The following is a 22,898-nucleotide window of genomic DNA, read 5'->3' as shown; positions in this document are numbered from 1 at the left end:
TTCCTGAGAGAGAGAGAGAAGCAGGAAGGTTGAGATCAACTTTCAACAGACGGCTGAAGAGACCCCAACAGAATGGGGGTGGAAAGGTCACTTTCCCTAAGTGCTATTCATGAGCAGTTGATCGTAAAACTGGCCACCTTTGACAACAGCCGAGATAAGTCTCTCGGTGCCTGAATTGTTAAAATGACAAAGAAACTAACCAGAGATTACAAACAGCCTATCAGAACTCTCCTTGCAGGGGGGCAGGAAACCCTAAACTGCCCCCCACACACACACACAACTGACCTTGCTCTGTGTTTCATTACCCCATCAAAGTGATACCCCTTCACGCCTAAGTGACAAAATCCAGGACAGCCCTGAACTTTGTGTAAACAAAGACTGCAGTCTCCAAAGACTCAAAGCATTAACTAAATCTTTTAGTTACTTGATTACGTTTGCCTCTATTTGAGTAGTTATGTTACCATGTTGTTGCTATCTGTTGTTGATATTATTGCCGAAAAGAATCTAAATAAGTTACTTTTGCAGTGTTTTTATTTTCAGCAAGATTAAGCACACTTCTTCATCTTATGTGTAACCAATGCTTGTTCACAATACTTTCTCACACAATTCCTTTAGAAATGATGATAAAGAAATGTCATACTATACTCTATTAATTGCCAGCTTGAATTTAAGGCTAAATAACTAAATTCCCCAGTTCCTAGGGAAAGATTGTTTTGGATTAATCTAAGCTTTCCTCATGTAACCTGAGCTCCCCCAAGTGGACGAAATAAGTATTACATACCATCGTCGGAAATGCCGTTAATGTATAAATGTCGCTCATTTATCATGACCAATAATTTGACAATTGTTTTCCTGTTACCAAATGCTTAACTTAGAACGGTACAACTGTTTGAACATTGAGGTTCGATTGTGGAAAATATTTGATTATAATACGCGCAAATCGAATTTCTTTTCTTTTATAGACTGTAAAAGTTTAGAAAGACAGGCCCTCGGGAAACCGGAAACGCCCCTGCGGGAACTAAGGACTGCCCCCTGGGGTAACCACGCCCCAGACCACAAAAGAGCGACACACAACGTCATTCTCTCTCTTCTCCTCGTGCTCTTCTCTTCCGCTCTGCTCTCTGGACGCGTCCGGCGTGCCTCTCCCGGCAACACCCTAAGAATTCGACCAGCGCAACAAAGTTTCGCTTGAAGCTACACACGCGAAGTGTCGCGACATCGATTTGTCCCTCAATTCCAGCAACTGTACTTCTTTTTATCTCCTTTCTTTTCGTTTGTTAAAAGTTATCAGTCCGTTAAGTTACACTAGTTCATTCAAGAGCGACCCAGCTCTTTTTTTTTAAAGCTTTTTCGTCGAGCCAACTTCACCGAGGTCAGACCAAGACCAAGTGGTCTCACCAGCGGCAACGAAGGAAACCTGAAAACAGCCTAATGACGGAGGACGGCCAACCCTTGAGGTTTTTGTTCAGACACGGAGAACCCCGGAGAAATCCCTAGCAAAAGCCAGGATTGGGCAGCTAGCGTGGGACCCGTGCAACAGGCCAAAGCAGGCCGCCGACAAGCAGTAAGACCAAACAAAACATTCTGTTGTCAGGGAGGTCCCATAGTGTTAATATTGTCCTTTTAGCTCCTAAACTCATAGCTTACTTTCATTAGTTCTCCTCTGCCGTAAGAGTCAAATGCTTACCACAATCGAACCTCCATTCTCATTGTTTAGCCTTTGCTTATTTTCCCTGATGTATTTAACCACCTTTTTATATGACCTTACTTAGTTAATAAATTCACTGTAACCAAGGAATTGTGTGTGTTGCCTATTTCTACGTCCCTGACAAGAGAATTGACCCTTTAGACATGAGACTGACTGATTGATTTAAGATAATTGAGCGATTATTAACTAACTGATCACTGGTGAATAATTGTATAATTATTAAAAGCTACCTAGAGGTCTGGAGACTCTAGGATAATAACAACTCCGGTGGTGCCCCTTTTTAAACGAGAGCTTTTTATGGATTAATATATTTTTGAATATTAAAATTCATAATTGGGTATTAATTCTCATAAATGTATTAAAATTCATAGCTAGTTTAGACATGCTACAATATTTTGGTTTAAATCCCCAAAACCAGCTCAGAACACCAGGGCCCCTGTGCAACTCTGAGCCCTCTGATTTATTGATGGTTCCCCCAACGATATGGCACCCCAGACAAAACGGTGCAGCACATCAGCTTTTAAACTGAAAAATGTCTTGGTGAAATAAATTAATTTCAATGGAATCTCTGTTCAGTCGACAGGGGTTAGGTTAATTTGCATGATTTTTTTGTCTAGGTCAGCTTTGGTTCAAATTTGTGCTATTGACAAATAGTCATCTTACCAGAGATTTTAAAATGGAGGAAGCTAATTGTAGGTTATTAGCTAGATGTTAGATATGAGAGATGATAGATGATAAATCTCCTTTTATCTGAATAGACAGTCCACTCTTGCAACAGCATGTTCCTGGTTGGCTAGCATATTAATGGTTAGCTCACCACCTACTGTAGTTCACCACCAAGCTCTGTGAGTGGTCAATATTTCATGAAAATGCACAGATGAATTTCATTGTGCTACTTTCTGGTAGGACCAGTCCTTAAGAATTAAACATGAAGCTCTACTTTCAAGAATCCCCCTTCTCAAGATATTTAAAGTATACAGGGAGAAATCCATTGTTGAAGCAGCAGAGAGACCAATTTTAGCTCCTACTGTAGTCTACGTAAGCCATGAAGTCAGCCACAAGATTTTTTTTCTCTAATGCTATCGGTTTCTCCGCCTCCACAGCAGAGCGAAGCAACTTCACATTCGTTCTCTGGAGGCTGTCGGACTAAAGCAGGCGAGGCAGGTTGAAGGACATTGGGTACACCACAAGACTATAACACTCCATCACAAAATCAGTGCCTCCCAGAAGGCACTGAACATCACAGATCTAACAATGAGTACTTGAGGCCAGATATTTCTTTTAAAGGCAGTAAAGTTTAGTAAAACCCTGCTCTGCATTCATTGAAACCCAGCAGGTGGCCAGCACAGGCAGTTTGCTACCAACCCAGACTCTTGACTAAATAATTAATTTTCTGTTTTATCAGGGCCTGGGTGAATACTTTTTCTTGGTTTGTTGGAAGATGTCCATTAAAACAGTTTTCAGTCTGATTGGACAGGGAGAACATTTCCTTTTACAGATAACCGCACAGTCTCATCACTATTGTAAATTAATGCTTGTAGCTGAAAGGCTTTAGCTTCTGCTAATTATTAAAGTCATGACAATGTGGTTGGGTTTTTTTTATGGTTGACAAAGCAGTTTCTAACAAACACTTTTCATTGAAGTAACAGTTGTACAGGCAGGATAATCCACTCCAGACTGTATGGCTTGTTGTGGATTATCCCTTAAATATAATCACTGTTCTAAATTGATACGCTTGCCTCAAAGTTGCTAAGCAACCTGTGTATGCTTAGCAACAATAGAAGGCACGGTAAACAAGTGTCTAACTTTAACCTTATAACCTTTCAATTCTGAGTTCAAAATATTCACTGAAAATATCTGAATGCTCTTATTTGAAATTAAAAAGCGTAATAATTAAATCCCAAGATATGTATTGCTAAAAGCCTCAACACTGTTTACTCATTTACTCGATTGTATTTGTTCTCCAGGTCAATCATTCTGCATTCTTCTAACACAGCGCTTGTCTTGGTTTATACCGTACAGCCATGTTTCCCCAAACATAGGGTTGTGACCCAGAATGGGTCGCAGGCCCATTTTCATTAGGTCGCCAATTGGTGAGTAAAATTCTTAACAATGTTACAGTATGTAAATGAGGGTTCTTTTTTGATACACTTGTCTGTTCAGCTCAGCTGATGTGTGAGGTTTTCTCTTTCTTTTCCCTAACCTGATCTTCTGTCCACATTCATACAAAATGTAATGTCTGTAGACTGTGATCTGTCTCTTTCGATCCTATGTGGTCTACTGTACAAGGGCGAGTTTCTAGATGCTTTAAAGGTCCAGTGTGTAATATTTCTGAGGCTCTATTGACAGAAATGCAATATAAGATCCATAACTATGTTTTCAGTGGTGTATAAAGACCTCACATAATGAACCATAATGTTTTTATCAACTTAGAATGAGACATTTATATCTACATAATCGCGGGCACCCCCTTCTTTGGAGGTCTACAGTGACCTCCAAAGAAGGGGGTCGTCATGTTTCTATCGTAGCTTTCAACGAACAAACAGCGCTACAGAGCACGTGTTCTGAGCATCACGGTGTTCTTCTTCTGCTTGTGTAATTCCGGTAGTGTAGACGCCCGTCACTACATTGAATATGTACAAAGAAGAAGAAGAGGGACTAATAATAATATTAATAGTAATATACAGTCCCCGAGTAGTCTTCTGGTTTATTAGAAGTAAGAAGAGAAGTGACATTTGGACAACTGAAGGAGCACACAGGTGTTATTTAGCACGAGAGCCGACAGCCAGATGGAGTCCGGACAAACAGCTGACTGGCTTGCAGAAATCACAGATTTTGTGGATTTTCCCAGATGGAAGGCTATAACGTTAATGTGGGACAGATGTTTTCAAAGCAGTGCTGAAGTTGTCTGTTTTCTGCTGGACAGGTAATTAACTTTGTTTGTCAGACTTTAGCGATGCAAATGAAAACTGTTGTTTGATAGCTAGAAGCTGGCCATAATCACAGAGAGCTGTGACATGTTTCCCCTGTCAGTGGTGTGAATATGGATTCATTTCATGGCGACTACTTATTCTCCAGCCTGTGGTTTGGCTTTGCCGGTTACTTAGCGAGACAATCAGCTGATCAATCAGCTGATCAGTAACGTTAGCTTAGCAGTTAGCTTAGAGCATGGAAGCATCAGCCAGCTAAACTTTTACTGACTGGTAGAAAAAACTTTGTTGTTAGTTGGATTGGTTTATTCTCCAGCGCTGTGCTTTGGCTTGTGGTGTTATGTTAGTTGGATTAATTTCATGTAGTTACTCTCTCTCTCTCCAGCGCTCTGTTTTGGCTTTGTGTGTTATGTTCCTGAGAATCAGCTGATCGCTAATTGGCAATAAAAGGGCAGCTTCAAGCATCGAAGCTCAGATCAGCCAGCTAAACGTAGTTGATTGTAATTTCATGTAGTTCTTCTCCAGCCTCTGTTATGGCTTTGTTAAGTTTACAGAAATGCGCCTTTACCTTCCTGAGACAAACAGCTGATGAATATTATTGGTAATGAAACGGTAACAGCAGGGAAGCTCAGATCAGCAGCTAAACTTCACATTTTACTGCCATGGTGGAAAACATGTATTTCTTTTTACTGCTAATGGTGATATATAACAAGACCCTGTGCCTATCAAGTGACCAATAATAAATACTTTCCGAATTTGCATTAAAATTCTTTATTGGATATTGCATCCGACTGTGCACACAAATATGTAATTTGTACTTTCACATGCTAAATGCCCATTAAATCGTTGCACCGTTTTACCACAAGCTGAAATTATGGCTTACAGTACTACTTTGTGTTTCTGTTGTATTTAAAAAAATTCAAAAGACATTTTGGTAATATTTGCAGATTGTTTATCTAATTAAGCAAAGTGAGAGGAGCCTTTATCCTCACCAGCCAATGCCTTTGTAAACTTCATGTATTATGTGGTTTATAATGGACTGTGGTGCAAAAGCAGTGAGGCTTACATTGTCCTGTTATCTGTCAGTGGTCATACTTGATACACTAGATGTGATAGTGTTTGAGAATTTCTTCATTTACTTTGGTATGTTAGTCCAGATGAGCCAACCTAAGATGTAAAATAATGTATTACAGGAGTATGAGACATCATGTAGCACTTCATTTCTTCATGTGGCTGTTGTTTATTAATGAAAAAGTAACAGTAATATTCAAAAAACATGGTTTTACATAATTTATATATTTTCTTAACATATCTATCTAAAGAAACCTAATTTCTTGACTGGCAATCTCTTATCTCATAGATGGCATCTTTGTCCTGTCTCAGGCACCTTAGCTATACTGCTCACTTAGGTAGGGGGGGGTGCAATTCCCAACCCTCACACACTGAACCAGTGCCGTACAGTATATTTTATAGAACTCTCACAAGATCTTTTGGAAGTTTATAATAGTGTGTACACATTACGCATGATGCCAATGGACAGCAATAGATTGATTATATAGCTGCTGTATTATTTACCCACTGAATAATAAATAATCTAACGTGGAGCATCAGTTGTATAGGCATAGTTGGTATTCATTTAACAAATAAACAATATTTTATCTTCTTCCTGCAGTAAATGCACATACACCGACTCAGACAGACTCCTTCCTTTATAGTTAAATGTCTGTTTATTTGTGGAATGACTTCTCAATAGGTCACACAATATTAGATTAGATATTTGATATGCTGTTAATTAATTAATCAATTTGGCAAATTCCCCCTGAACATTTTGGCCATTGATATTTCATCTGCCAAACTTCATATGACTCTGGCAAAAAGCTGGCATATGCCGGTTAAAGTAAACCCTCCTCAAGTAAAATCACTAGAAGAGTTTGAATTTATCAGATTTTTCGCAGCTCCCTTTGGAGCCTGAAAAGGCTTTATACAAGTTTTTCACATATTCAGTGGTACTTCCCAATACCTGTAAACAGACTTTGAGGTATTTGTTTTAAACCATATGGCAGAATTTATGACAGTTGACAAATTTATATTGCCTCACAGTGTATATAGTCAAGCCTCTCACCCCTAGTAACTTCCGTATAACGTTTATGCAGTGTTATAAGGGTTATAAACACTTTGACTTCACTGGCCCTTGAGTTCCATCTTTCAGATACATAAATCACCCATCTGACACTAACTACATCAGCCTCCGGTCAGGTTGTAGTAGTGCTAGTTGTCCTGCCAATCACTGCGTGTGGTGCCACAACCACCAATCATGTCTCAAAGTGGCCTTTGGACAGTAGCAGAAAGATGTGTTTACAAGCACTTTGAAGGCAGTGAACTGGTTTAATGGATCGATGCATGGACAGATGGACTTGGTTTCATTTCATCATCCAAACCTCAACTATTGCATTTCACTTATCCTTGTAGTAATCATGTCTGTTATAGGTTATTTCTTTATTCATGTATTCATTGAGGTGTTAAGTCTGCTATTTTTAATGCTAAGCCACTGGTGTGTGTTGGAAATTCCCTTTTCACTTGTGTCCCTGAAACATCAGGTTATACCCCTGGGTGATCTGCATTGAGGTAGTAATGTGAGCTCTGAAGTTAAGGAACAATATATTGATTTATATGGCTTACATGGTTTTCACTGCTGTATACTGCTTTATTTCTTCAGAATAAAGTGTGAGATGGTGAACTTTTTTGAGCCACATACAATTTTCCTGCTGTCATAAAAGCAACCATGTAGCAGTTATTACACAGCAAATTAAGTGTAGAGTGAGTTTTTTTGGCTCAGGGACCTGCTATAAAATCTACTGGGTAATCTAAAATGTAGTTCCTACAGCAGGTGCCAATGGAAAAATGAGCATTCTTTGAAAACCATACTTTTTGTAGATGTGTGATTTTTGTCCGACAAGACCAATTTTACTCAATTTCAGCCACACATCATTTCTGATGTATTTTGTGGGCAGTTCCGCAGATGAGGAATGGGGAGAGACGGGCAACACGAGGCAGCTCATGAAGAGTCTCATTTTGTTGCGTTTCAATTGAATCGACCTGCATCACAGGGTCAAGCCAGAGCATCCAGGCATGCCTCAGGATGACCTTCAGTGCTAAACATATCTGACACCTTAATGGTGGAGGCAGACAGGAATGTTTGTTTAGTCTCTGTAAGGAAGAGAATTGTTTTCAAATTATCTCTGCACCTGTGTGCTGCATTGCTCCAGTCAGCTGATCGCTCTATGTGCCTTTCTCTTAGACAACTGCAGGTGTGACTACTCTGATCTAGCGGAGATGCGATTTACCAGATGTAGGTCAATTAAGGTGCAGTCAGATCAGAATTGACCCTTTGCTCAGCCCTGCCCACTGTAATTAATACTAGGTGTGCTAAGCTCTCCATTCTTGCATTGGAACATATACAGTTTACAATAATAGTAATAGTAATAGCAGTGGCAGATTTACCTCTCAAAATCCTAGTAATTTTTGACCCTGGTAACAGTGGTACATTCATACATGGCTCCCTTAAACTTCGTTACATTTTTGTTTTTTACTGACACAAGTATTACTCATGACAGAAATACACTCATCGTCGTCAGAAAAGGAAGTGAATGGATTCAGGGCAGCAGACCTTGAGACAATCACTGCTCTCGGCGCTCTAAGCTAACCCAGGTCGGACCTAAGGCTATTCCACTACCCAGCCTACTCCTGGCTAATGTCCGGTTGCAGGAAAATAAAATGGATGAAATAAGACTCGGCTAACTCAGCAACATGAGATCTTTAAATAGAGGAAGACTGAGACTTACTGAGACTTGGCTGCACCACAATAACCCGCATCAAGCTATCGCACTCGATGGAGCATGCTCCATGCTGTCAGAACATAAGACCAAGACTCAGGAGATTTATGATGCTTGGTGCTCAAATGCAGATGAGGTGGATGGACAATCATGTGGAATCTTTTAATTGAATTTAATGAATTTATTTTTAAGATGTTGGCCGGAGAATTCACCAGTGTTTTTGTTGTTGCTGTTTACATTCCTCCATAAGCAAATTCAAAAAACTACACAGGAAGTGTATGAGGTCATCAGCAGTCACATGACACAACAACAAGATGATGTTTTTATTGTAGCTGGTGATTTTTATCAAACAGAACTGTTACCTAAATTCCACCAGCATGTCCACATCCCCAACACAGAAACAAACACACTGGACCTTGCATGAATATTTGTGGCAACTACAAAGCCCTTCCAATCCCCATTTTGGTATATGAGACCATATTTTCCGGCTTATCCATGCCTACTTACACCCAGTTGATAAAAAGGGTTAAACCATCAGTAAAAACAGTTCAAATGTGGACAGTGCTCAGCCCCATCCTGTTCATTCTGTACACCCGAGACTGCAATATGGGTTCGATTCAAACCAAGGACCTGATTTTTGCAATAAGGTGGCCAAGGATACACACCCCTGTCTACACCAGTGAAGCAGGTGATCAGTTTTAGATTCCTGGAAATCTGCATCACAGATAACCTGTCATGGTTCTCTCAGGTGATCAAAACCACCCAAAGGACAATTTGTATTTATTGCTGCTCTTACTAGTAGCTGTTGTCACCTGTTGATCTCTTACTGTATTGATGCTTTATTTATGCTTGTATGTTGTTCCTCAAATGTAAATCACTTGGATAAAAGCATCTGCCACATGAGTAAATATAAGTGGTACCCATCTACCGAACATCAACAATACTAAAGAAAGCCACAGCCTGTTCACCCTGCTGTCGTCTGGTAAGAGAAGCAGAAGTATCTTGGAGCAACAACTCGTAGATATGCTATCAAGTCTCACATTCACTCTCAAAACTCACATTGTTTTGGTTTTTTAGAGTCGAAAACAACCTTATGAGTTGTTTAACAGTGAGAATGAACCAAAACAGTAAAGTTGCAGGCAGGAAAGCTAAACAATGAGCTGAAACTCTCTATAAAACTCTGTTAAGCCTAGAAAACCAGGTTGGCAGACTCGTTGTGCCTAGGCAGCTGCTAAGCTATATTTGCAAATCACTGTTTCGGGGAAAGGTTTTGCAAATGGTCAGTTGTTGAGAGGTGTATTTGTGTTTTGAGGCAAAAGGGGTTGCAACCATAATCTGTATGCAATAACTGCTTTCAAATGCTTTGTTGTTGATACCCTATATTCCTGTTGCAGCCATGCAGGATCCCTCCTACGCTGCTGCTTTGCAGAATGCAGTTACATAAAGATTAATACTGCCTGAACAACCCTTTCAGTCTTTTCTCTCAGATTGGCGGTGGTCCTTTACTTCATCTGCTGCACTTAGGTCTTACATGAAGTGGAAATGCTTTCTTTGAAAATTCTTCTGTTGCTTTGGTTTGGTGAAGTGAATCTTTTGAGAAACTGCTGCAAGTGTCACTGTCCTGACCCTCTCTCTTCAATTGCTCATAAACTCATAAAAACTGAAGGATAAATGTCTAAAGCCTGAGCTGTTCTAATTCACGACAAGCCAAATCAAATTTAATTTGTTCTTTTCCAGTTTCACTTACTTCATGCAGCTCAAATGTTCATATTGTATCAGTGGGAGTTTGATAAGGTTATTCATCTATACCATTTACTCAATCATTACTCAGTCAAAGGCCAGATGCATAAATTGCCCACACTAGTGATTATAGGAAAACACATGCCGTGAGATGCATGTTTTACACTACCAACACACCTTTATGACTCCACTAAACTGAATGTGAATTAGGAATGTGGGAATTTTTATATGGACTGTTAATTTTTTTCATAGTAGTTAAAGCTTGATTTCTGTATTGTCAAGATCGAGATGGGTAGTGTGTACAAAATGTTTTGTAATCCGTGTAGTAGATGGCTTCAGCCAGCACCCTTCAAAATTAGATCCAAAAAAGTGCTAGTCAATCATGACCTAGTATGACACGTAACACCTGGTAACACCCAGTAACACCCTTTGTTTTGAAGGAGAATTCTCACTCTGAAATCTTCAGAGGCGAGTTTTTGTAGTTTTGAGTCAGAGTTGGAGAGAGGACTTTTGTTGTGTTGGAGTAACGTTACAGAACGCTTTGCTTAGTGTATTTGTTGTAGCTAAAATTTTAAAAGAACAATGCGTGTTTGCACATTTCCTAATTGTGCTGACAAACTGTTGCGCAACACAAAGCACAGCTTTCATAGACTACCTTTGTGGGATATGGAAATGCTAAAGCTGTGACTAGTTTCACCGCAAATGGATGCTAACACTGTACCTCAAAGACCATCGGGTCTGCAGTGACCATTTTGAACAGGATAACTGCTGCCACCCAAAGAAGAAATACCATATCTAAGCATTTTTTCCTAAAGAATAATCCAGTTTCAAGACTGGAGAGACCCACTGCAGACAGAGTGGAGGAAATGTTATTACCTAAAGTTATTTTGTTGAACTGCCATCAGTAATGTTACACACACAAGCATGGCAGGATAATGGAAAAAGTTAAATAAGCCAGTAGTATGTACAAAATATCAACTGAGTCATGACTGATTATAAAATATCTATGTAGATCATTTCCCATTTTCAGCAAGTCAGTTCCTGCACACACTCAACTTTGTATTGTTGCATTTGGAAAAGCAGTTGAAATTCATAGTAGTTAAATAAATGATATCACCAAGCTGACATTTTGATAATATATAATAGTAATATTGTTGGCAATGTGTATGTGGGTGATCTAAAAATGAAAGATTTACTCTAACCTAGTGAATGACCTATAGGACCATTTTATGACTACATTTGCATAAACCTATACATGAGATATCAGAGAATCTTACTGGCAATGATGTGACAGATGATATAGTCCTACCTAGAATATTACTTGTTCATTTAAATGTGATTTTCTTGTTTATTATTGTCATTTTAAGTAAAATGACAATAAACTATTTTACCCAGGTTACAGTAGCAAATACTCCACATACTCTTTTCAAGACGATGCTACGGAGGAAATCATTCATTTTGGTCGACGTAATTCACTGTGCAGCATTAGCCAATGTTAAAATAAAACGCCACTTCTGTTACAAACCGTATTTACCAAGATAATTGGTTGTCAGAAGCTGTTCATATGACAAATCTGATAAGACGTTATTATTGTTCTCTAGGCTGCAGAACCATCCAGCTCTATGGTGATGGAGGTCATGGAATTCCAGAGGGGGCTCAACCACTTGCTGTACACACAGACAGAAGATTAACAAAGTTTAGTTCGTAACCGGTTTCAATTCATTGATTAGATGTATAACGTTGCATACGTCATCCTATTCAACTTTTTTTTTATTTGGTGAAGAAGAAACTGGCTGCATCAAGTAAGAAAGACAACAAAGATCTCCAACCATGGCTGAAATCAATCTTCAACCACTTTTATTGGTCATGGGAGTAATGTGAAGGTGATCAGGAGGTAATAATGAGATTTTGTTGTATGAAAAATTATCGATAGGATACTGGATACGAATGCTGTTCATATTTTTGTCTCTGTTAATCCAAAAGTCAAAAAAATATTCATAATCTGCTGTCCCAGATACATACTCTAAACATAGGCTTTTCCTGTACTGCGAGTTTGCCAAGGAAAAATGTGTTTGCATCGGTGGAAGTCGCTGCTGAATCATGTGTGACGTGCAGAGATGGGGGGAGAATGTGTTGAGTACCTGTCATCACCCAGCCTTGACAGAGGAACAACAGAGAAGAAAGAAGTGGCTCAAAGCAGATTCACCTGTTTTCCAGTCTCTCAAAGCAGTTTTGATGGACAAGAATCTCCTTCGAGACCTGAAGCAGATGAGACATTTCAAGCACACTGCTATGCCTTTTGTATATAGTCAGATTTGTTTCACTGAAGTTCACCTATGCTGTTCAACAGCTACTGAGTAAAAAAAAATGGCCACTGCTGTGAGGACGAGTAACACTGTTCTACTATCTGCACTACACTAATAGTACTAACACTGCTGCTACTCTTACACCCAACTAGAAGACACTTTGTCTATTTATAGTTGTAGGAACATTTGTGATAATTTGCTCAGAAGAGGGTGCACTTCAGATATGACTCCATGAGGGCCCATACCCAGCTGGCAATCATGGGTCATAATGCCAACGGTGGCAGACCACAGGCAACAATGAGTACATGTGAGAAATTACTGGGACTGTCTAATGATAGATCTGGCATAGTCTAAATTGTAATATCATGTTGTCTCTGGGTGGCTGGCACTGTCGCCTCACAGCAAGAAGGTCACGGGTTCAAACCCTGGTTGCCCCCAGCCTTTCTATGTGGAGTTTGCATGTTCTCCCCGTGTCTGCGGGGGTTCTCTCCGGGTGCTCCAGCTTCCTCCCACCGTCCAAAGACATGCGGACTAGGTTAATTGGTGACGCTAAATTGTTCTTTGGTGTGAGCATGAGTGGTTGTTTGTCTATGTGCGGCCCTGCGATGGACTGGCGACCTGTCCAGGGTGTACCCCGCCTATCGCCTGATGTCAGCTGGGATTGGTTCCAGCCCCCCCGCGACCCTGTACGCAGGATAAGCGGTTAATGATGGATGGATGGATGTTGTCTCTGCACATGTAAATAGCACGTCATCATGTCATATCATACACAAACCTGGCACATTGCACATATTTGTTGTTAATTTGTTATTTGTAAATTGTTGTTGTTAAATTGTTTTTATTTTTTTGTATTGTCACTTGTATTATTTTTCTCTGTTCTTCTGTTATTCTTATATAATTTGCATTTGTTTATTACATATTTATATATTTCTACATCTATTTATGTCAGCTGTATGTCTGTCTGCTTGTAGCACCTTATCACCAAAGCAAATTCCTTGTATGTGTAAAACACTACTTGACAATAAATCTTCTGATTCTGATTCTTCTGATTTTTGTTCAATAAATGGAAAAATATTCTGTGCAGAGTTCAGCAACATGTTTCATGACATTTAGTGTCATTTAGTGTAACATCTAATAAATACTGTAAAATACCTATAAAATAAGGAAGAAACCGTATGTGTCATACATTTGTTAGTGGTCATGAAAATGTAAAAAATCTTTTTATACACCAGTATTGTGTTCACCTGTATTTCCTGGTATAACAACCACATTCACCTAACTACTTAGTGAATTAATGTGCACAAGAACTACACAGTAATGTTTTTTTTATTAGGAGAATATTTAAAATCCAAACAAAGCCTATCTCTGAATGAACCAACCAGGCCTTCCGTCACAACCTCATGTAGCGTGTCCTGAACAGAAGAGAGGACCAAAGTGTTGTGGTGTTGTCTTGTCAGAGCCTTTGTCCCGTCGTCAACCGCACAAAAGAAGACTATTTCACAACATTGCTGCTGTTCCAGGGCTGATAAGGCAGAATTAGTAGCTCAACATATGTCAAGGTTAAAAAAAATAGTGACGCTGAACCGTGCGTGTGTGTGTGTGTGTATATATATGTATGTTTGTGTGTGTATATATGTATAAATTGACTCTTTTACAATGTTGTATATTGTACATAAAGTCTCCAACTCTGACTCATGTTTCTACCAGATTCTTCCTGCAACATCTCGCCTCTCACAACATTTCAGAACGAGACTTCTGTTTCTGGTTAAAGATAAGGGGTGTTAATTGTAGGGATCCTTTGCATGATGTTGTCAGATACCTGGTACATCGAAATGTACATTTTTGCAAAATGTCCGGCTTTCAACTAAAATAAAGTGTTGACCTAGCTTTGATCACTTATTATGCAAGTTTAGCTAGCATTGTCCCTAAATACATCAACTGCAGCTGTCAGTGGTGTAACATGTCAAGGTAGTTGCCATGGAAATGGAGACTCAGACTTCTTGATATATGCTTGAAAGTTGAGTTTACAAGGTTCATTCGTGACCTTGAAAACAGCAAAGAACTGCATTATACCATCATCATGTTAGATTGCATTGTTGCGAACAATATCAAGTAAAAAGTCAATGTCCATTGAATGCCTTGTCTTGCAATTTACAGTTAATTTCACCTCAAGATGTCTTCATTACAAAAACAGGTTAGGAAACAAACTGCCAACTTACACATTTACACATCCAGCAGAAGCAAAGTATCCCATTAAAGGTCTATTGGCTTGCAAAAGATCAAGATTAACTCAGATCAGATCAACCACTTACACATTTCATATAGGACAGGTAGTGTACTGTACAAATGACATCTTGGTGTGGGGTGACTAGCTCAGGAGGTAGAGCTGATTGTCCACTGATCACAGGGTTAGCGGCTCAGTCCACAGCTCCTCCTGTCCTTGAGCAATACCCTGAACCCCAATTTCTCCCAGTAGTCAGGCCAGCACCTTGAAGCTCGCTGTCATCAGCGTGTGTATGTGGGAATGACAGGCAAACTTGGATAAAAGTGTTTTGAATAAAAGCAGTATATAAGCAGCCATTTACCTTATGACCTTAGGATCTCTCCAATACTACTTAGTGGGAACAGCAGTTGTAGCATCCCTTTCATTTTACAGGCAGGCCTTTGTTTTAACTTTTAATAAAAAAATTGATGTTACTGGTTTATTTAATATCTTGACGTTTTTTCTTCCTGTGCTCATCATCTCAACTAATACTCAACATTTATTTAATAGATTTCAATCAGGATCAACAAGATCTCCCGTATCCTAATCACTTTCACTGTTATTTGCTCTAACTCTAAACTCTCTCCCTGTCTATCTCATAGTTGCAGTTTGCAAGCAACCCCATCTGGCAAGGAGTCGTGGAGTATCAGTAATTGTCAAAGTCGCAGTGAGTATATAAATATTTGCTTGCAGCACTGTGTTTGAAACCAGTTCAACAGCAGTGTAATTTAGTGCAATCTCAATTTCATTTCTAATATAATCAGAGGAGTGCAGTGCTGCTGATTGGCTGTTACTGTATGTCCAAACCAGGTTAAACCAGGATGGTTCAACAACAATTTAATGCAAACCGTGAAATAAAAGCCTATGAGACTAGCAGGACACATTATATCTCCCAATTTTACCTGTCTAATGATGACCTCTTTGATGAATCGGTGACCAGCATTTGAAAACATTTCAGGTACATTTAAGTTTTTTTCTGTCTTAAAAAAGAAAATGAAGTCATATTTTCTGAGTATTTCATCTCCATAATGTCTTCACTACATATCATGAGTCACATTCAATCTCAAGGCATGAACTCATAAGCTTGTTATGCACCACCGCCCACTGAGCTCTTCAATTAATTTTGGCATCTTTTACAAAATCACATCACTAAAATTAAATGTTAGCAGATATGCAGTTAAAGTAGGGAACACAACGTTGAGACGGACTCCATTTCCCTCATGATAACACCACAATTTCCCCGCAAAATGAATCCAGCACAGAGAATTACCTACAATGTCATTTTCTCTGCATGATCACACAGGTTTTCCTATGTTTATCTTTGCTATGTAGTGGAACTTCTTCACCAGTGATGCTGCTGTCAGCAGTGCAAACAAAAAGCTGATTACAGGGAAGAATTATCTAGATTGCCTGTCTCTCTTAGCATCCAGAGATATCATAGCACCAAAGAACACAGAGAGGTACTTGCCTCGCACACACTTGTTTAAGATAATATCTGTCATGATAAGTCCCTATTCCCAAGCCCCGCCCCAAACAATATAAATGTATATGAGGGAAAACTAGGGCAAGCCTGAATCAGAATTTCAATTGACCACATTTTTGTTTAGACTTGCAATTTTATCACTAAGAACCACCACACCCAGAATATCAATCAAAACTGTTGTTCTTATGTCTGTAAGATGGTTTTTCAGTCAGACACCACTCTGCTCAGTGGATGTGGCACCGGTGAAAATATCTACAATAATCACTACCAGAGGCAGATGTCACAGATTGTTTTTGGGTTTTTTTTCCCTCTACATGAATTATTCCTCTGATATGAAGCGCCGGCAACTCTGGCACCTTTCTCTCCCCCGCACTACTATCAACACCTCTACATTTCCCAGTCCTCTGTGACCCCTCCATACATTAAACAGCAACACTAACTGCTGTTCTGCTTGCTGATTCACTTGGACAATTTTATTGGAATGATGCTCACAGATATTTGGCTGCAGAGGCCAAAAATAGAAAGAGGGTGATGATGGATCATAAAGTATTTTGTTTATTGGACTTAATGGAGCTAAGTTTATAGCTAGAATGGTGAACCATTGAAATAGGAGTGTCAGTGGCGTATTATAGTCACCATAAAGCCCCTTCTCCCTTCAGAGCACACTATAAATGCAGACCGGAAACTTAGTCATATGTTGGAAAAGAATAATAAACGAGAACACTGAAACGAGGGGTCGGCAGAGTGAGGAGTTCAAATTAGGGGTATTCTGAATATTCAAATCAGAATCCAGCTGCTCAAGGTATTATTGTCATTTAATTGCTGTGTGGTTTTACTTTCAAATGAAGAGAGGTGATTTTTTTTTTTTCTAAAGATGTCAAGGAATTTTTTTCAGGGCGCGAGAGCCACCCGCTGTGAAAGTTCCACTTTGAGTGCTCTTTCCTGTGGAACTCACCGGGACTTGACGGACATACCCGACACCCAAGTTTTACCTTGATTGAAGTCAACAGAGAAGCTGAGTGTTGAATTGGCAGGCTGGGCAGGTTTCCCTGCAACCCCTCAGAAGCACATTTTAGCCCATACAGCTGATTGACTCCTGCCTCAGCCTCATTAGCGGAGAGGAAAGTTTCATGCTGGCGGGGTGGGGAGGAAGTTACATAGAGCATGAAGGCCGAATACACCGCTTCCCATGACAATACCAAGGACACTGTTCTGCCGACTGCAGAGCCACGGCAGAGTCCTTGGCTCATCTAAAATGCTGTTTCACATTATGGGACCATGCTGAAAACAAATAAACCAACCTGATAATGAGGCTTTCCCTCAATTTCTGCGACATTTCTCCAATAAGAGTCATCTTTGCTTTTAATAGACAACAAACATCTGTGCTTCTCCGAATCACAGAATCTAATTTGTTTGGTAATTGTTGGCTGAGCAGAGTGAGCGAACCACATTTTTTGTCAATAGCTATTAAAGTTTTAGAGATATAATAAAATGGTTATTCATTATAGTATGCACTACTCTAATAATTCAACTGCTGAAGTAGGAAGGAAGTTACAGTACACAGTAGTGGATGTTTTCACAGTGAGTGTTGGGTCGCTGTCCAGTGAAAACCATGTTTTTCTAAAGTTTACAGCAATTTTTAGTAGAGCCCAACTGATAAGGGATTTTTAAATCTGATACCGATTTTGATATTTGAGGATTTTAAAACCCAATATGCCGATACCATGGCTGATATTATTTTTTCCTCCCATTTTAAGAAATTCATAACATAAACAAAGATTATCCCTAACATTTGTTATGTTGAGACCATTCGTAGATACCACGACATAAAAAAAATTTCAATTGTACTTTGAACAAAAGTACAGCTGATTTGTTATAAATTGTATAGTACTACCACTAATGAACATTAAAGTAAATAGTGTATCTATTGTGGGGGCCACCAAAACTATAAAAAATACCAATATACTACTACTACTATTACTACTACTACTACTACTATTACTACTACTAATAATAATAATAATGCCAATGCTGATTTATCTGCAAGTAGCTTATATCAGCCTAATTGTTAGCTATGCTAGCAACATGGCTCTAGAGGTGTAAATGTTGGTTTGTCTATCGGTTGTTTATACCACAACTTTGGTCCAGACTGAAATATAGCAACAACAATTAAATGGGTTGTCAGGCTACAGTCATTTCTACAGACATTTAAAGTTTTTAGATGAACAATTCTAATGACTTTGGTGACCTTCCCTCTAGCACCACCAGCATGTTGTCATTTTTAGTTGAGTGAAATGTCTTGTTTTGCTATGTAAATTGGTGAAGATATGGTTCCTTCAGGATAAAATAATAATTAATGGTCCCTCAACTTACCATAACATTCCTCTAGTGCCATCTTTACGTGTTCAATATTTTGGTTTATCACCAAATACCTTAAAACAATGACATTACCATCAGCCCCAGCTGTACTTTATGTTTAGTCCTTATTGGCAAATGTCAGAAAGCCAACACATTAAACTAATACATGGTGAACAGTATACCTCCTAAACAATATCATGTTAGCAATGTCACTCTGCACATGTTGGCACGCTGAGCAGAGTATCACAGAGCTGTTAGTGTGTTAGTCTTGTAATATTTGCAGAGAGGTTAAAGGATACTATTACTAACATTTGATTTTAATGATGTGTTTTCACATGCCCTGGACTGTGATGAAGAAATGTTTTAGATAAAACCATTTTCACAGCGTTTTCAGTATATGAGATGTCTGAAGTACAGATCATAATTTACACAAGAAAGTACAGGCCCGCATTTTAAGATACAAAACCAGACCTTGTGTGTGTTCACTGGCCGTGAAAGAAGATGTTCGATGCAGCTGTAATGTATTCAAAGCAGTTGCCATCACTTCAGCAGTACAGAGGTTTATTCAATTAGCTGTAATTCTGAAGCTTTTCTAATTAGTGAGGAAAAATAATTATACTCAGATGACATCCTTCAGGGACACCTTTCTTGATCGCAGATGCACAAATTAAAACAAGATAGACCCTGAACACAACTAAAAAGCCAATTTCCTCCTGTGATTCACTGGTGAGAAACCGGTAGACATCACCTACTCTCAGCTGCTTTGTATTGTAAGATTTCAGCCACAGTTTGTAAAGTATTGTATATTTTCTCACTAAATGACTTATAGTAGATAATGAGGAGAAATTACAGTGCTTTTTACCAGAAAGTAGGTAACTGTTGACCTTGGCTAACAAAATGCTTTTTAAAATGAATATCAAGGTGTTAAATGGTGGACTTGATGTTTCGTCTTTAATGCGTGGTACCACTAAGAATGATAGAACTTCTTTAGAAATACTCAAATTTGTTATAGTCTGCACAAGAACAGGGAAGAATGTGTCTTAGGCTGATGCTGGTTAATGCTGACATTTAGAACGATAACGCTGATTCATGCATTTCTGACAGAAAGGTTGACAGTTTCTTTTCAGAATGAGATATGCACTATTTGTGACATCAGTTGTCGCTGGTGTGAGAAAAAAAAATCAGATTGTTGAATATTTTTGAACTACAATAATTAAAGTATGAAATCATCTATATTTTTAAAAATTGAAATAAATAGTTATTACGCTCGTGACCCTTATGTTTGGACACATCCCACATGACAGAAGCTTTTTTACGTCACTTCCAAAAGAGAAACTTTCTTCATCATCCGCCACCTCTATTTTTTTGGTTGTTAAATTGGGGCTTAATTGCGAGACCGCAGCCAGCACAATAAAGGCAGAGAGGTGCCGACAGAGGTAGGAGGTAAAGTGGAGGATAGATTGGACACTGCTGGGGCTAGGCTCACACCGCTGAGAACAAAATAGAGGTCCCTCTCAGTAATGGTGGCTGGAGAAAAGTGGTGCTTGTGGAGACAGGGGGGATTTTGGTTTGTTCTGACCTTTTCTGTTGCTGCTGTTCTGTTAATGTTGATTGTTACATTGAGGCATCATAGAGTTTTCAAATTACAGAATAACATATGTTTTCTTTTTTCTTTGAAAAGGGAACCCCACCAATGTCAGACCTGGTCGATATTACAACAGACAGACAAAGAATACTAAGAAGACAAACAAAACAATACCATAACAGACAGAGGAAGAAAAAAATTACCACAGACTTGCAATTGTTTTCAATTCAATCACAGATATTAACTTTTCAAGTATCAGTTTCCACTAGAAATATAAAGACAGAATTGGGGAATAAAAAAATATTTAGTATTTTGCAGTCAGAAATAAACATTATCATGTGCTCATTTTCTCTGATTTTTGATCATATACAGCTTTTAGTCTAATAATAACTGAAATAAATAGGGTGCTGGAGTCACAGTCAACTTGCCTCTACTTATATGAAGGTGCTGTGATTCAGCCCTCTTCAATTATCGTTTCTACTGCAGTAAACCCCATGTAGTCTTTTTTTCTGCAGCTGTCAAAATACGTTTTTCTCAACTTTATTGCTCAAGGTGCCTTACCACAGTCGTGTCCTGACTACAGCATCTGTGTGTTGTGAGTTTTGTTTGCCAACAGGGTGTAAACCTAAACCTCTTATTCTGAAGCGTGTGTTACAGTTATTGCTGTTTCTGTTAAAACATGATGTGGATTACAGTGTCTGTGCGTAATGACCTAGATTTAAATGTAAATGTTCCTCACTTGAAAGCAGCTGTTTATTGATGAGTCTGTTTGTACTTGTGCTTTAACAAGGATGTTGAATTAAATGACCTTTTATCGTGACGTCATGTTGAAACCTTGAGACCAGATGCTGTTGGACATAATTTCCCTTTTCAACACTGCCAATTTTGTATCTTAGCATTTCAACTCATTATTCAGATCTTTTACCAAAAAAAAATTTGTGCAGCTGTGTGACATTTAACAGCTTTATTGTCAAGACACAAAAAGCAATCGTATCAATTATGTCAATTAGAACCACAACATAGAGAAGCATTTTATTGCAACCAGAACCACAGTCTTGAAGTTGGCTCTCTGTGAAAATAAAAGAGCCAAAGCGTGGGTTGTTTGTCTCACTAATGTCACTCATTTTACTTTTAAAGCAGGTGCATTTTGGAAAATGTGCTCTTGAACTGAACCTGCCTTGCGTTAATGGAAGTTGTGCTGTTGGAGGTGGAGGGCTGCAGCCCTCCAGGGATCCTTGATAAAAAGCCATTAGTCTCCTGTGGGCAATACCTGGTACTTTACAGTATATAATGGACTTAACATGCTGGTTGTGTAGCTTTGTGTTCTGTATTTTATCCATCGTACTGGGATTAATCCCCAAAGGCTGATAGATGCTAAATGAATATTTATGACCCCATACAATGAGGGTGAGTACTTTAGACACACAAACCACAACCTCCCATTTTGCAACCGGTGTGTCTGAGTGTGGAAAGGGTGTGTGTGGTTGTGGGCCTTCGAACTGGCCGACATCATCAAATCCTCATAACATACTTTTAACCAAAGCACTTTACTGTAACATGAGTTTATAGATTGTTTTCAGTGTTAAAACGAGCCCTACCTCTGGCAGCATGACACCACATTCATACTACTAGCAACTTTGTTGAGTTGGTCTGTGCTGAGCAACTGGACACTGTGAGAGGACACAGTTTTGAACAATGTTACATTGTGATTACCATCCAAACAGCACCTAGCAAACAATTTGCTATTAAGTAAAGCCTCATCCAATAAACAGCTAACAAATCCAAGTAAAATGAGTAATAAATCTAAGAAAACATGTATGGATGGTATGGATGTTCATGATTTCCAGAGAGTGATAATGAATCATTTGTGTGATTCCTTAATCTATCTTCTATACTTGTTGACTGTCAGATATGGGATTCTTTGTTCTCTTCACAGTAGAGTTTTTGATTCTACACACCTGACATTGAACTTTGTGTTACCTGTAGGGCTGCTGATTAATTAATCTTATATTCTTGGTTATTAGTTTATATCAAAAGAAGAACCCATCAGAAAACAGTAGAAAGTATTTTTGGCTTTCTCCAGTGCTGCCACTTTTGCACATTATATATCTAATAATGTATTTTACTAGACAAATTCAGATAAATAAATCCAGATTTTCCTTTATGGCCTCCCTCTGTAATTGACATTTTAGTCCCACTCGTGGTTAGGTTGGAAGCACTGCAAAATTGTCAGTGTAATGTTTCTTGTTTTCAGCACTATTTTTATTGTATATAATAAACATTATAACCTCAAGCGGATGATAGCACGTCTGAAGACTTTAACAGACGCAAAGCAGATTTCATCCCCACTCATTTTCCATGCAAGTATTGTGGGATAATAGATGTCGTAAGACTGAACAGCAAACTTCATCTCCATAAATGTCTTTCACTGGCTTGATTGTATTACTTGCAGTGTAAACAGCAACAATGGTTTGTATCATTCTTCTGCTGCTTTCTGAACTGCACAGAGAATTTAGTTTCTACCCATGGAAAGTGTTAGTTTCACACTCTGACCATTGAGATAAACATGACCACAGAGTAACCTGACAGTACCTCAGATTTGCATTAAAGTCTTTCTGATGTAATTTTAACAATCTGGAATGGCCTTCATGTAAATGCTGAGACTCTTCCACATGAATGTTTTGTGGTTTAG

At 38.8% G+C, this 22,898-nt stretch overlaps 1 protein-coding gene across 1 annotated transcript in view; it reads left to right on the top strand.

Moving 5' to 3' along the window:
- The window catches only part of gfra4a (GDNF family receptor alpha 4a), a 304,215-nt gene that overhangs the window by 121,728 nt on the left and 159,589 nt on the right, over window positions 1-22,898 (top strand). The window contains exon 2 of the mRNA XM_038728559.1: window positions 15,383-15,447. The gene's annotated coding sequence lies outside the window, so the exon portion shown is untranslated. The remainder of the gene's footprint in view (window positions 1-15,382; window positions 15,448-22,898) is intronic.

This window comes from Micropterus salmoides, unplaced genomic scaffold, assembly GCF_014851395.1.
Source record: "Micropterus salmoides isolate LMB-PRFRI ecotype aquatic unplaced genomic scaffold, ASM1485139v1 Ms_hic_scaffold_19, whole genome shotgun sequence".
In the NCBI taxonomy this organism is placed as follows: Eukaryota; Metazoa; Chordata; class Actinopteri; order Centrarchiformes; family Centrarchidae; genus Micropterus; species Micropterus salmoides.
Note: the sequence above shows the minus strand (reverse complement) of the source record. Positions and strands in the feature narration are given on the sequence as shown.